Raw genomic sequence first — 13524 nt, 5'->3', positions numbered from 1 at the left:
TTTTCGCGCTCACAGGAATATTAACATGCAATTAAACACTTCTAGAAAAACTGCAGTAGCAGAGCGAAAACACGCGAGCAACTTGCGCAATTCTGCACTAATATTTCGGTGCCCTTAATAGCCCAACAAAAAGTGGTGAAATGGAAGAAGCTGTTTGGATACATTTGCTGAACAAACAGGGACGTGCTGTTAGACGAGCCTCTGCTGTACAATGGCATCAACGTACAATTTGTATGGTGAATCCATAAAGAAGACTTATAGAGGCGAGATCACGTTGGAAGTTCTCAAACCCGAATTTCCATGTACCTTGCCTAATTCATTCAGAGGTTTACTAAGCTACTGATCTGCTTTCTAAGTGCATCCTCAAATACAGCTTGTAAGGCTGAGCCTATATATTAAGGGCTGGTGTCGTCAAAGTTGTAATTTCTTATCCAGAGCATACGCACTTGCAAACGCAGTCTTCAGTCTCCTCATGAATGTTTACGCGTCGCTGTCGCACGACCAAGATGTGAGCGTCTTTATCGAGCCATGATATCGCTGAAACTACGCTGTGACCTCGCAAAGTTGCTTCGTTCGGACGCAGCGAATAATCTAATCGCACCAGCAAAAGAGCGCCGATCGTCTCGCTCACGGTCCCGATTTGTGTACTGTACCTTCAGTGATGCAGCACAGACTGCGCCCCCCACCCCAAAATAAAATGCCCGGCACGAAACGTAGTAGCAACTACCCGCCTCACCGCTCTAGTTAGAGACCACAACGAAGCAGCAGCAAACAGGCGGCCATGCGAGCAAGCAAACCTGTCAGAATAAACGTTCGATTTGCGCGGCCGCCCCATACCCAATGAAAAGCGACCGGAAGTGACGGCCGACGCTGTACCATCACTTCGGTGCGCGGCAGGACGGGAAGGCGGAAGCTGCGCCATCATGCTCGTTTTCGCGTGCGTTCGCGTCGCGCGCTGTGCGAAGTAATTTTAAACGTGTGATTAGTTTTGCGCGCGGGGTAGAAAAAGATGTGGCCCATGCTTTGTGTATTACTCATGCCCCACTTCAAAGCAAAGCGTTCGTACGCACTGGAAGATGGATCCACGAAGGCTGAAACGAGAAGTTGCAACGTGCCCGGTCGGTAGTACTGGCATGATGGAAACTTTCAGGCAAGTGCCCGTTTATTTGGTATTTGTTTTGTTCGCTTTAGAAATATCTCACTGTGATCTCGTAGCATAATTCATAATTCGCTAATGTAAGAGCAAGAGCAGCTGCACTCCTACTAGGGCAAGTTAACTACCTCGATCGCGTCCCGTGTGACTAATGTTTGTCAAATCTACATCGGGCGTGGTGCGCCTGCATAGTTACGCTTTGTTTCTCAGCGCTTGAACGTTCATTGATGCGATTCTCTTGTGCGTTCAGCGCGGCTGCTTGTAATACGGTCGTTCGCACTTCAGTTAAATGTGGTCGACCACTTTTGCGTCGCGTAGAAAAAGGACTGGCTTAGCCACCTTTCGAAGGAACCGGCGCGGTTCTCCCTGATGCGGTCGCGTGCTGCTGTTGCTGCTTGCCGGACGCCTTCAGCATTTTTTTGGCTCGCTTTGTCTGTGCGCGTGCTCGCGCTCGGCTTGATTTGTGTGTGCGTGCGTGCGTGTGTGCGCTCAGCTCAGCTCGCTTTGTGTGTGTGTGCGTGCGTGCGTGCGTGCGTGCGCTCGGCTCGCTGTGTGTGTGTGTGTGTGTGTGTGTGTGCGCGCGCGCGTGCGTGCGCGTGCGTGCGTGCGCGCGCGCGCGCGCGCGTTCAGTACATGCCGGTTTGTATGGGCCGGCGTGTTTGCGCGTGTCTAGTGCGTACGTGTTTTGTGAGTGTGTTGTCTGTGGGTCGCTGTGCGTGCGTGCACGTGTTAGCGTGTCTGCCTGCATGCATGTATGTGTGCTTGTTTGTGTTCATCAATGTGCGCGTGTGCGCTTTTGTGTCTGCGCTTTGAGAGTGCGTATACTTGTGTGTGCGTGTGGGTGCGTTTTGTGTGCGTTCGTATGTATTGCATGAGGCCGGTAGAGTTTAACTCGCAATAAAACTCTTCCGATTTGGTGCAGCGAGTGTTCCCGCCTGAAAGCCGAGTTTGGTTTCAAGCCACCTTGGACAACTGCTGTATGAGGTGCCGTTTCTCGGGAGGACCAGTGGGAAGGCGCCAAGTATACGCTTCGTCCTTTTTCCTCCCATGCCCTGATGAATTGATATCCTTGTTTTTTATTGTGAAAGGAACGTTACATCCAGAGCATAAATAAATGATTAAGAAATCTGGTAGTGTGTTCCGCCATTACAATAATTCCGATGTTAAAGACGTGGATTTCCCATTAGCCCACATTTCTTTTGATGCAGACAACCGCTGAAATTGTTAGCGGCAGGTTATTCGAGGCGTTCTACGTATATAGCAATTGTCTTCAGGAGCTTTAATGAATTTTGAAAATTTGAAGTGTTGTGCTTTAGAGGTATCATATACAAGCTTTAGGTCTCCGGGTAATTTGCATGCCCTTCGAGAGCTGTCGCCTATAGCCCTATTGAAATTCGTAACTACAGTTTGGAGCACTGGGGAAGCTAGAAGGCTTGTCCTGGCTCTCGAGAAAGTGTTTAAGCTGGAGGTGTAGGTTGAGGAGTTTGGGGTTGGTAACACAAAGGATTTTTTATGCCTTAGCAGTAGGAGTGACACAGGATAAAAAAAAATTTATGTGTGTCAAGCACAGGAAGCTGCTCATGTGGTAGAAGCATGTGTGTGCATGTGTGTGTGTGCACCCATGTATGCGTGCGTGTGTGTGAATTCTCTCCTCAAAAGGGAGTATGTGTGTAAGTGAGCTATTTCATTGCTGGTCTGTTTGCCAAGAATTGGCAAGAAAACACAATAATCAATTTAACTTGAAATAATAAACTTCAAAGCATACTGGCCACAGCAGCATACAAGCATGCAGCTGTGTGACAATCTTAATGCATGACTGTAACATCTGGAAGGAGGCTTGCTTCTTCTTCAGTAAGCAGCACAAAGTCCATATTCTTGGCTTTTCTCGTGCAAACCAAAACGAGGCTCATTGCCAATAATCTTGTCTTTTGCTCTAATAGCATTTGTTTATCTTGTACTTAGAGCATCGTTTCTCGCAGGTCATGCAGATGGTAGCAGCAATTTCACAATGCCCAGCCTTGGCGCCCCCCATCAAGATCAAGTCACTTGCGTTCACCTTCAGACAGATGGTTAATGTCTTGAAAGCGGTTGAGAAGACAACATTGTAAGTAGATATAGTTGTGTAGTGTAATATAATAAGTCAAGTTATAATTTAAAACTCAGGCTCCTTGGCCGCCTAAGCTTGATATGATGTGCAGTTGTCTGTGGTTGTAAATATTGCCGATGGTACAGTGCATACTGCAGGTATGACTGCTGATCCAAAGTATGCATTTGCATTTTCTTGATGGTCTTTCATAATGAAGATTTTCTTTGTGCAAGAATATTCACAGAATGCCGGGGCATTGTAGCATCATATTCTTTATTGTGCATTCACTGCTAATTTCGTATGACCTTCCTGCTACCAATTTATTTGCAGAAAAGGAATATTTGTTTACTCTCTGCAATGAGCTTGTTATTTGCTCATTGCATTACACTCTTCTACCTTTAATTTATTCCCATATAATTATCAATACCTTAAAATTTCAGCTGTTTTTATTTTGAATACTATATCAAAATCAACATGCACCGGATTGCAATCTAGACTGCAAGGGATTTGAAGAAATTACAAGAAACCAGGACCTCTCGGGAGCGTTAAAAAAACGTTTCCGCAGGCAATGTGCCCAATTGTACTGAGCTAGCTGCTCATGAAAATTGCAAGCATATTTCATTTCACACAGTTTTGCAGGATATAGCAAGCCTATCATAGTCTCTGAGCACAACCTTACCTCATTTGCATCATGAAAATGTCTCATGCTTAATTTGGGACAAGTTTTGAAAAATGAATGTATCATAGTTTTGAAACTACACAAAGTATTGGTTGAGGCTAGACAGTTTTCAAACAACTTGACCATGTTAAACTTAGCCATTACAGGACGGAAAAAAACATGCACAGGAGTACTCATTCAATGAAATGTGATGCTTGTGGTTCCACATGCAAAATGTACTTTTAAGCGAGAGAGGGCAGGTAGCTAACTTACAACCATTGTGACTCATGTGGGTAGTAGCAACGCAGGATGAGAAATGGTTGTGTCTCTGAGGTTCAGTGAATATGTGAAAACTCATATACAGTAACCCCCCCCACCCCTATGAGGGGTACCCGTGCAGTATGTTTTGGGCAAGCAAGACGATTGTTCTAGGAGACAAGAAATTTCAGGCTCTAGTTGCGAGGCTACAGAAAGAAGGACCATGTAAATAGTCACAGATTAACATAAACTGCATCGGAGTGGCATCACAGTTTAGAGCATGAAGTGGGAGCATGAGGAAGGATCATAAGTTTAAATAAGGGAATACTACTTGTCAGTGCATTGCCAAGCTAACCCATTGAAAGAAAGGGGCGTGCTCTAAGAAAAATAGTTGACAACACATGCTTACTAAATTGGTAAATAAGAAATACACGATAAAGTTTAGGATGCAGAAAGTGTATAATAAACTGCATTGGAGAGTTGGATATTGTTGGGCTGGATGCATGTATTGCAGGGCAAATGAGAATGCCAGTGGGGATTCCCTCATTTTCATTTTGTGTGCACTCTCTGTAAAACAGTTCTCTTTGTCTCCTAGTGTAATAATGTTGTGTAAAAACAGTCATTTTGAATGCCTTGTGCATTTCACTCTTAGTGTGCCATATGCCGTAAGCTTCTCACCTGCAGTACTTATAAAGTGTAATGCAGATATATTGCAGATTTCATAATGTCAATTTTGTATTAAGGTCACATACACACTCTTGGACAAATGTCTGTTGTTGAGAGATGTCATTGGTAGTCTTTAAACTTTATTCACTCTTATTTTCTATGGTGAAAAGGCTACTGTAAATTTATGATTTTGCTGCTGTATGTGCCTTGTGTTCACAATGACATAGTGATTTAGCATTCACAGTAACATGCAATTTCTTAATTTGCAAAATAGAAACTTCTCCTACCTTTCACTTGTCTTGCCCAGTTGCCTGAGCGGTGCATTCTGCCCAGTCACATTAATTAAGTTTGTTACTTTGAGGAGCTTGTTGCTTTATCAAATTTTCCGCAAAGTACATGTGTAATTGCACGGACTGAATTCTCACGATTCTCTTCTTATTTTGCTAATGCAGGATGCAAGATTCCAGCAACGCCATGCGCTGCATTTATTGGTCAAGATACTCAGAGAATGGAGTCCCTGCACCTCGTGGTTAACCGTGAACATTTCTTTTTCTTTTGGAAAGCTAAAAGCCATTTGCTGCATCACTTGCATTTTTGCAGCTCAGATGTGTACTATATTTTTCTAATTTTGAATCAATATTGGCTGTTCAGTATAAAAAATGACATACAGCATGTAGGACAAGGACTGCGAGAGACACACTCCACTGACATTCAACAATATTTTATTGCGTTGCCACATCGTGTGTGTATACACAGAGGGGTCATGCGCAGAAAATGAAAGCCAGTCACAAGGGGTGTTCTAACAGCAAGTCATTGTAAAAAGAACATGGTCACTTGAAAAAAAAAAACATCGCAATTTCTATCTGTTTAGATACAAAATTTCACTAGGGGTCAGCGTGATAGAGGGGGCACTAACGCACACACTACCCAGTTTTCTGGTGAAATCAGCTTCAATAATTTACCGGGTGAGCTGTGTCCCGCTAAAACTTCCGTATCTTAAAGAGGGGCATGCAGCCGCAGTCCCGGCAATGAATGCCCAAGTGGCCTTGAACAGTGTTATTGACGTTATAGTGCTCTCTTAAACGATCATTTAGGCGCCTGCCTATCTGTCCAATATATTTACTGCCTCAAAATGGGAATTTGGGAAACCACATTCGTTGCACACATCGCAAAACACACACGTTTACATCGTTTACACACTTACAGAGCCTTGCCAGCTTTTCCGGGGCTGAGAAAAGGACTGTGATTTCTGCAGGTTCCCTAATCTTCTTTAGCCTATGGGAGACATCATGAACATACGGTAGCACTGCAAACCTGTGTTTCAACCGGCTGGTTCCTTGACCGAGCGCGCTCATCATGTTTTGTGCACTTCAGAAGCTTTTCCGCTATGGCTGAAATTAAGGCCAAAGGGTAGCCAACCCAAGAAAGGCAATCAGCCTGTGCAGCAACGCTATGTTGCATCTCGTGAGAGCAAGATTTATTGAGGCTGTTAAGGAGGCAAAGCTTTACAATATCTCATTTGACTTTGTTGGACAGACAGGCAGGCGCCTAAACAATCATTTAGGAGAGCACGATAACAACTTCCATAACACTGTTCAAGGCCACTTCGGCATCCATTGCTGGGACTGCGGCTGCGTGCCCCTCTTTGATGGTACGGAAGCTTTAGTGAGACACAAGTCATCCGGGAAACTATAGAAGCAGATTTCGCTAGAAAACTGGTTAGTGTGTGCGTTAGTGACCCCTCTATCGCGCTGACCCCTAGTGAAGTCTTGTATCTCAACAGATAGAAATTCTAATGTTTATTTTTTTCAAAGGACGATGTCCTTAGTACAGTCACTTGCTGTTAGACACCCCTTGTGACTCATATTCTGCGCATGCCCGCTTTTGTACAAATACACATGATGTGGCAACGTAATTAAATATTGTTGGAAGTCAGCGCAGTCTGTCATCTCTCGCAGTTCTTGTCGTTCAAGCTGTACATAATTTTATCTCATTAATTGCAAACTATCCCAAGAAACTACCCTTGTTCAGTATAATTATAATGTTTGATACGACCATTTGCTGGCAAATGTTAACAGTGTGATATTTAACTTGAACTTTTGCATGACTGCCTATGCGTGTGTTCTTTTAGTAACGAGAGTATGGCTAATTTATTAAACCATATTTGCTAATTTGCATGCTCACATGCTATAGCATGCCTTAATCTTGAAATTACTGCATCTAAGTGCAAATAATTTAGAAATTTACTATGTATTTTAAAACACTGTCCACATTTTGTGCTCAGCAAAATCGTTTAATCAACAGTGGTTTGTTTTTATCAGGCCTCCTACTGCACTTTGCACCCAGACACTAGTAGATGTGGAATATGCACTCTTTTGATTTATAGTAAGAAAAGAACCTATTTTCAAACTAAATATTGCATATGTACCAGTGCCTTAGAGTTACAAAACAAAAATTTATAGAAACTGGCATTGTAGTTAGAAAAACCGCTACACAGCATCTTTAGCCCAGAGAACTCTCGTTTCACAAAAGAGGACAAACTATGTAGGCACTAAAAAATTCTACGTATTTTTTGTGCTCAAGTAATCTTGTTGGAAATAGAAAATTAGCAATAAGGCTCCTGGCATAAACCTCACTTAAAGCATGTCTATGCTTGGAAAGTATTGTTCCAGTCTGAAAAATGTTGGCCAGTTATGCTTTACATCGACTTTCCAAACTTTTCATAATGCTTTGCGATTACATTAGTGTACAAAATAACAGGTGTCTTTCTTCTGCGTTTGCTCTGCATTTCAATTGCTTCCCTAATTCACCCTTGCAATATGCCTTTTCTTAAGGCATCAAAACTTGAATTTTCCTTCACTGGAGCCTAATACTAAAAATTTATTCTTTATGTGGCCCAAAACACTGCGAATCAACCCAGGCTTTTTCAGTGCCGGTATACATAGTTTCTTCTCTAATAACAGATTTGATCAATACATATATTTTAGGTACCTTTGTGGGGAATGTACATGTTCTTGTACTTACCTATGTGTTTGGTGATTGTGCACGTTTATATTTCATGTGATTTATGTATATGTTGTACTCTGTATTGCAGCATGCAATAAATATATTTGCGTTTTCTTGAAAATGCAGCATATATCTTACCAGTCTGTGTTGCATGTTATTTGGACATGGAAATCGTGATAACCTTGTTGTTGATATACATGCTCAAAAGTGTCAAGTTTGCTAGGTTGTATTTGTGCAGCGAAGACAGGTTTTCCAATATACACCGTGAATTACTAATATGTAATGTGATCCACACGTATAGGTGTTGTGTATGCCCATCGAAGCTTCAAGGCCGGCTGTTCGACAGTGCGTTTGGTAGCCGAACTTGAACCTTCTGGCACACGCAATAGTTGCGCGTGGATCGCTGTACATAGTAGTAATTGAAGGCGTGTACTGCCGAATCTGCCTTCCATACACGCTAGAAATAAAAGGGTGTACACCCTTCCAACACCCACACAGATGGGTGTTAATTTGGACGAGCACCCTTACACCCTAAATTTATTTTGCTGGACACCCTTCCTTTAGGGTGCTATAGTGGCACCCCAACTGTAGGGTGTAGACAACAGCAGCCTTAGGGTGTTCGTCTGGCGACAAACTGATTTACACCCTTAAGGGTGTTAAAATGTTTAGTGTGCAGGTGGTCTAAATTTCCGCAGTCTGCCACTACGGCGTGCCTAATAATTCGTTTGTGGTTTGGCGCGTACAGCCCCATAATTCTGACAACATTTCTGTCACGATGCGATGTACCATATGAAGCAATGACAAGGCTAGGCCACCTTCTCATAGGCTGTAAACAATGGCGCAAAACAGCGTCTCAAGCAAACACGTCTCCCTGTATGTTCTGTGCACTACGCAGACAAACAGCAGTGGTACACGCAAGGTAACATTAGATGGTAACAAGGTAGATGGTAAGATTGAGTCACTAATGATGGTGAATCACTTCTTTAGTACGACAGTGGTAATCTGAATTAATTTATTGTCATGTCTGTGAATTAATTTCATTAAACTGACTTTTTCTGAATATATAGCAGGCAAGGTCTAAGTACTGGTTATCGCTAGTGATTATGTGACTTCAGTGTTCTCTACTGTTCTCTACTAAAATGTTTGAGAATGGTAGAAACATTCTCACAAAATGTTGCTTGCCTTGGAATTCTGAGGTTCTTGGAGGACGTTCTGCTTGGAATAAGTCATCGGGAATCTGGTGCTCTGAATAAATCGGCTGGTATTTAGATTTGGAGCGAAGCCAAGTGCCGCTGCAAACTGCTCCTCAGTAGTGCATCTGTTTATGTTGCGCAGAATTGAGCCAAAGTTATGGTGACAGGTTTGTGACAAATGACACAAATACAAGAGCGAATCAGAAAGTCCTTGCCCCTATCTTTTTTATTAGCCAAAATAAGGTACATACAAATCATTACAAAAATTCGCGCTATTCTACGCACCCTACACTATTTTCCCCCACAGTTCCCATACCGGTTCAGACATTTGTCGCATCGCAGCACTAAATTTGAGATGCCCCTGTGGTAGAAATCGTCCGGCTGCGTGTGGGACCACCGTAGTACTGCCGTCTTGGCGCCATCGGCCTTTTGCGAACTCACAACACCATCACCTCACACTTCTCAAAGCGAGGCACATTTTCCCATACGTGGGCTGCTTCTACCTGTGGATTTCCATGAGCATTTGTTCCTTGCTCCATAGAAAATGAATAACGCTTCGTTGCTCGTACGCCGTAGACGTGTCAAGCACAACCGCCACCCTCAACAACTGCAGCACAGCATCGCTGTGCCGTGGAGCCGCCGGCAGAAAAGGCCGGGTCGGTCCAAGAAAGGTCCACCGCTGGGAAGGGATACGTTGACTTCGTATTTGCAGCCGTAATTTCGCTGAAAGAATGATGGCAGATACTGTCTGATTCGCCCTCCTGCCGTAGATATACTGCAAATTGCCGCGAAACGCCGAGGGGGCGGGGGCAGGCCGCTTTTTCGAGATTCTGCACTCGCTTTCTTGAAGCTCGACTGAGCTTGTAAACGGATATCAATTGCAGCGAAGCTGCTGATTCACAGTGAACTAGCTGGCCATTCGACTTCTACGCACGGCGATTATCAGATCAGCCGTTCAGGGTTCGCGCTCGGTTGTGAAAGCTGTTGGTGTGGTGCAGTTTTGTTTTGACTAATATGTGTGTAATGTTGTCGTCCAGTGGATGGCATGCATCATCGCTCGAACTTTGAAATGTCTGTACGCTACGTGCTCTAAAAGATGCGAACTAAAGGGGACGTCTGGAATGGCTGGGGTTGTGTGTGTATGGGGGGAGGGGGGGGGCAGACGTACTCAAGATTGTGGTCGTGACGGCTACGTGAGTTTCGTTGGTCATGACGGCTACGCGAGTTTCGTTTTTTACACATGAGAAAGAAGTCCTGAAATGGCTTTTTCTTTTTCCTGTTTTTCTGCAGACACTTATTAGAGTGCACGACAACACCCACTGCAGCTATTACGAAGGAGAGATCTACACTATATTTGAAGATTTCCTTAACTACTGCCTTTACCCTTTTCCGCGTCTAGGGTAACCAACCAGCACTTCATTTAGTTAATTTACCCTCCTTTCTATAAACCACTCTTTCTCCCTCTCTCGAATTGTACAGTTACTGGAGCACGACAAGCACATGTGCAGCGACATTGCAAATAGACCAGAACAGGTGTCATCCCCGTTCCTTCTCTCGTGGAAGCATGCGAACAGTTATTGCTTCTATAATGAAACAACAGTAGAATAATGAGGCTGTTTTTGCACATTTCGTTGTTTGAGTTATCATGGACTCACGGAACTTGGGCTGAATTATGTAAGCATTCCTTCGCTTCGATTCCATTCATTTCGTATCACCCCTCCGAGCGAGTGGCCCGTACTGGCGATAACAAAGACCTTGCATCGTTTCAACCAATAACGAAGGCCAGAAAGAATGTACAATAAAATGATTTCTTACATAATGCGCACCCCGAAATTCGGATGGGCGGTATAAAAACCGGAACATCTTGCCTGAAATATATATACGGCGTTTACGGGCGCCTTATCAGGACTTTGCCGTGTGCTACACCTCTCCTTGTATCGGAAAACGAATTCAACGGTGAGATATTTTACTTCTATGAATTAAGTTTTTCGATGTGTGCGTGCGTGCGTGCGGGTGTGTGCATGTGTTAGACCTATATTTTGACTGTTGGCGATGGTTTTTTTGTTTTGTTTTATGAGATGTTGCTGTCCTAAACAGCCGAAGATGGTAAGTGTTATTTATTTTATCGGGAATCGAAACACTGAGACCACCAGGTCATTGTTACCATGCACTACTTCTGCGCTGTTTCTCTCGCGGATGGAAACAAACTTTCAAATTGAAGCCTATGGCTGTGCACTGAAGTTGGGCATACCTTCCGCTTAAACGCCTACAGCTTGTAATTGGGTAGCACCTGGCGCGACACCAACCAACAAAATTAGTACCTCGAGCACTCTATACGCCCACCATGTATTGAAAATTACAGCACAGTCTTCAAGCGCTGTAATTGCAAACTAGCGTGTTGATAACATCCTGTTCGTTGATGGTCAGCGCCGGCAGCACGAACGGGGACCGCGGAAAGTCAAGCTGGCACTCGCTAACAATGAACAGGGAGCGGACTTGAGAATAACCGTGGCTATATATACGCTCCGTTGGCAGCTGATACGCGGCGCGCTGCTGTATTAAAGCCTATAGGCGCCCTACGTGGCCGGGGATTCCCCTCCGTCTGGTCCGGGTTCGCCGGACGAACACCACACGTGCGCGGCGCAGACGCAAAGGGTGCCGGTGCTGCCGCATTCTTTCAAGCATTGACTCAGCAGCCGGGCCACGCATCAGCTCTGGCCATCGAGGACAAAAAGAAGTTCACGCTTTATTTTGCAGATGACAACGTGGGACGCGATCGGAGATCTTTGTTCGATCCGCGTTCTGTTCACTTGCTGCAACGTCACAAAGTGGCAGTATGCAACATTTCTGAGAACGGGGGGGAGTCAGAGCTGCCAATAGGCAAGCCATGAACTCCCCGGAAGTTTACTTCCCTAGTTTGTGGTCTGCTTGCAGACAGTACTACAAAACGAAATGTTTCTCGTCTTCCAAATGAAAGAAATCTTTACCTAAAAAAATTTATATTTTACTTCTCAAGCCCAAACACATTTTCAAATAGTAGTACGTGTGACTACTGCGATTTATAACTATAAGTTTCTTTGCGTCGTCCCTAGGTGGTGTCGCGCACAGCGAGAAGAAAAGTGAAACGGCGGGAACAGAGGCGCACTTTTCAAGAGTCAGCAACAACATTCCAGTGGCTCGCTACCACCGATGATGGGGTCGAGTTTGCTGTACAACCAACGCACTATTTGTTTCGAGAAGCGAAAGCTACATCGGAATGCGCTTTCTGCCATTTCTTCAAACGCGCTTCGCAGCTCCACTCGCTCTGCTTCCTCGTCGAGCAACGCCAGCGCAACTACCGTAGTTCCCACCGCAAGCGCCATTTTCTCAAATTAAACTATGGATTGGATCCAAACGTTCCATGCCGCAGCCGCAGCCGCTGGTTGGATCCAATCCAATCCACCAGACGCGTCATGCGAAGCCAGTCTCGTAACGAGCGTAATGATCGCTCAAAACTTCCCAACTCCCGTCGGGTTCGGCGCCTTGCAGACGACGTGCTCGATTGCACAATGATTGAGAGGAGCGTGTCGTCATCTTGACGTCACCGAAAACGTGGCCCCGCCCCGCGGCTGGAGACGTCGGCGCGGAGTAGGCCAATCACGCGCGCCGGCAACCGAACGAACACGCCGAACGACGATCTCCGATCGCACCCCTGACGTCCAATTCACAGAGCTACTTGGCCCGCTGGAATATATATTAGCAAAGCTGTCCGGCGAATGGCAAATAACACTTATGTACCAAAAGCTTCGGTAATGCGGGCCCTCGTTCGTCGGTGCTCTTCGCCATTAACCGGACGCCTTCGCTTATAGCATGTTCAGCATCAGGAATGGCTGGGATTTTTTCTTGCGAACATTTCTAGTGTAAGAGCTTTTTGTGACTACGGGACCTGTGTATTTATCTTCGGATCTGAACAGTTTTTTTAGCTGGGTGTTACCTGCAAGGACGTTGTGGTGGCGTGCGATGAGCACAAGGCGATGCATGACGGACGACGTTTTCTTTCCTTTTCTTCTTTATTTCTTTCCTTTTTCTCTCTCTTGGAAGGCACCTTGTAACACGGGAGCGGCCGTAAGGAGACATAAGGGATGAGAAATGCCTAGCCATGAGCTCCTTCGCGCAGCTTATGTCCTTTAGAACGGCCCGTCGAGTTGAGCCGAGGTAAATTCCGCTGAGGCAGACCTTTGCAGTGGTGCAAGCCACAGTAGCTATCTGCTGCTTGCCTCCGCGGCTTGTGCTATTTAAGAAGCACTGAAAGCGTGGTACGAAAAAAGTTTTTGCATTCCGGCCTAATAAAAATACTACCGCCGAGGCCGCGAAATATCAAATCCCCGACCTCGTGCTCGGTAGCAGAACTTGTGGGGTGTTCGGGTCTCACAGGAGTACCGACCACCGCGGGTTCGAGCTTAGCGAGCCACAGGGCCGCGTCAGCCGTCAGCCTCTAGCGCCGCTGCGCGCGAGCTCAGGCCAC

The 13524-nt window shown here is 45.1% G+C and overlaps 1 protein-coding gene and 1 long non-coding RNA gene across 3 annotated transcripts in view; both read left to right on the top strand.

The window, feature by feature from the left end:
- LOC135917073 (uncharacterized) overlaps positions 1 to 13524 on the top strand; it is a 485430-nt gene that overhangs the window by 20458 nt on the left and 451448 nt on the right. The gene's annotated exons all lie outside the window — the stretch shown is intronic.
- LOC135917088 (uncharacterized) lies at positions 913 to 5727 on the top strand. Its single transcript, XR_010569174.2, has 4 exons — positions 913 to 1150; positions 2076 to 2174; positions 3133 to 3257; positions 5274 to 5727. It is a non-coding gene; the product is annotated as an uncharacterized lncRNA (long non-coding RNA).

The sequence above is a fragment of the Dermacentor albipictus genome, unplaced genomic scaffold (assembly GCF_038994185.2).
Source record: "Dermacentor albipictus isolate Rhodes 1998 colony unplaced genomic scaffold, USDA_Dalb.pri_finalv2 scaffold_19, whole genome shotgun sequence".
Taxonomy (NCBI): domain Eukaryota; kingdom Metazoa; phylum Arthropoda; class Arachnida; order Ixodida; family Ixodidae; genus Dermacentor; species Dermacentor albipictus.
Note: the sequence above shows the minus strand (reverse complement) of the source record. Positions and strands in the feature narration are given on the sequence as shown.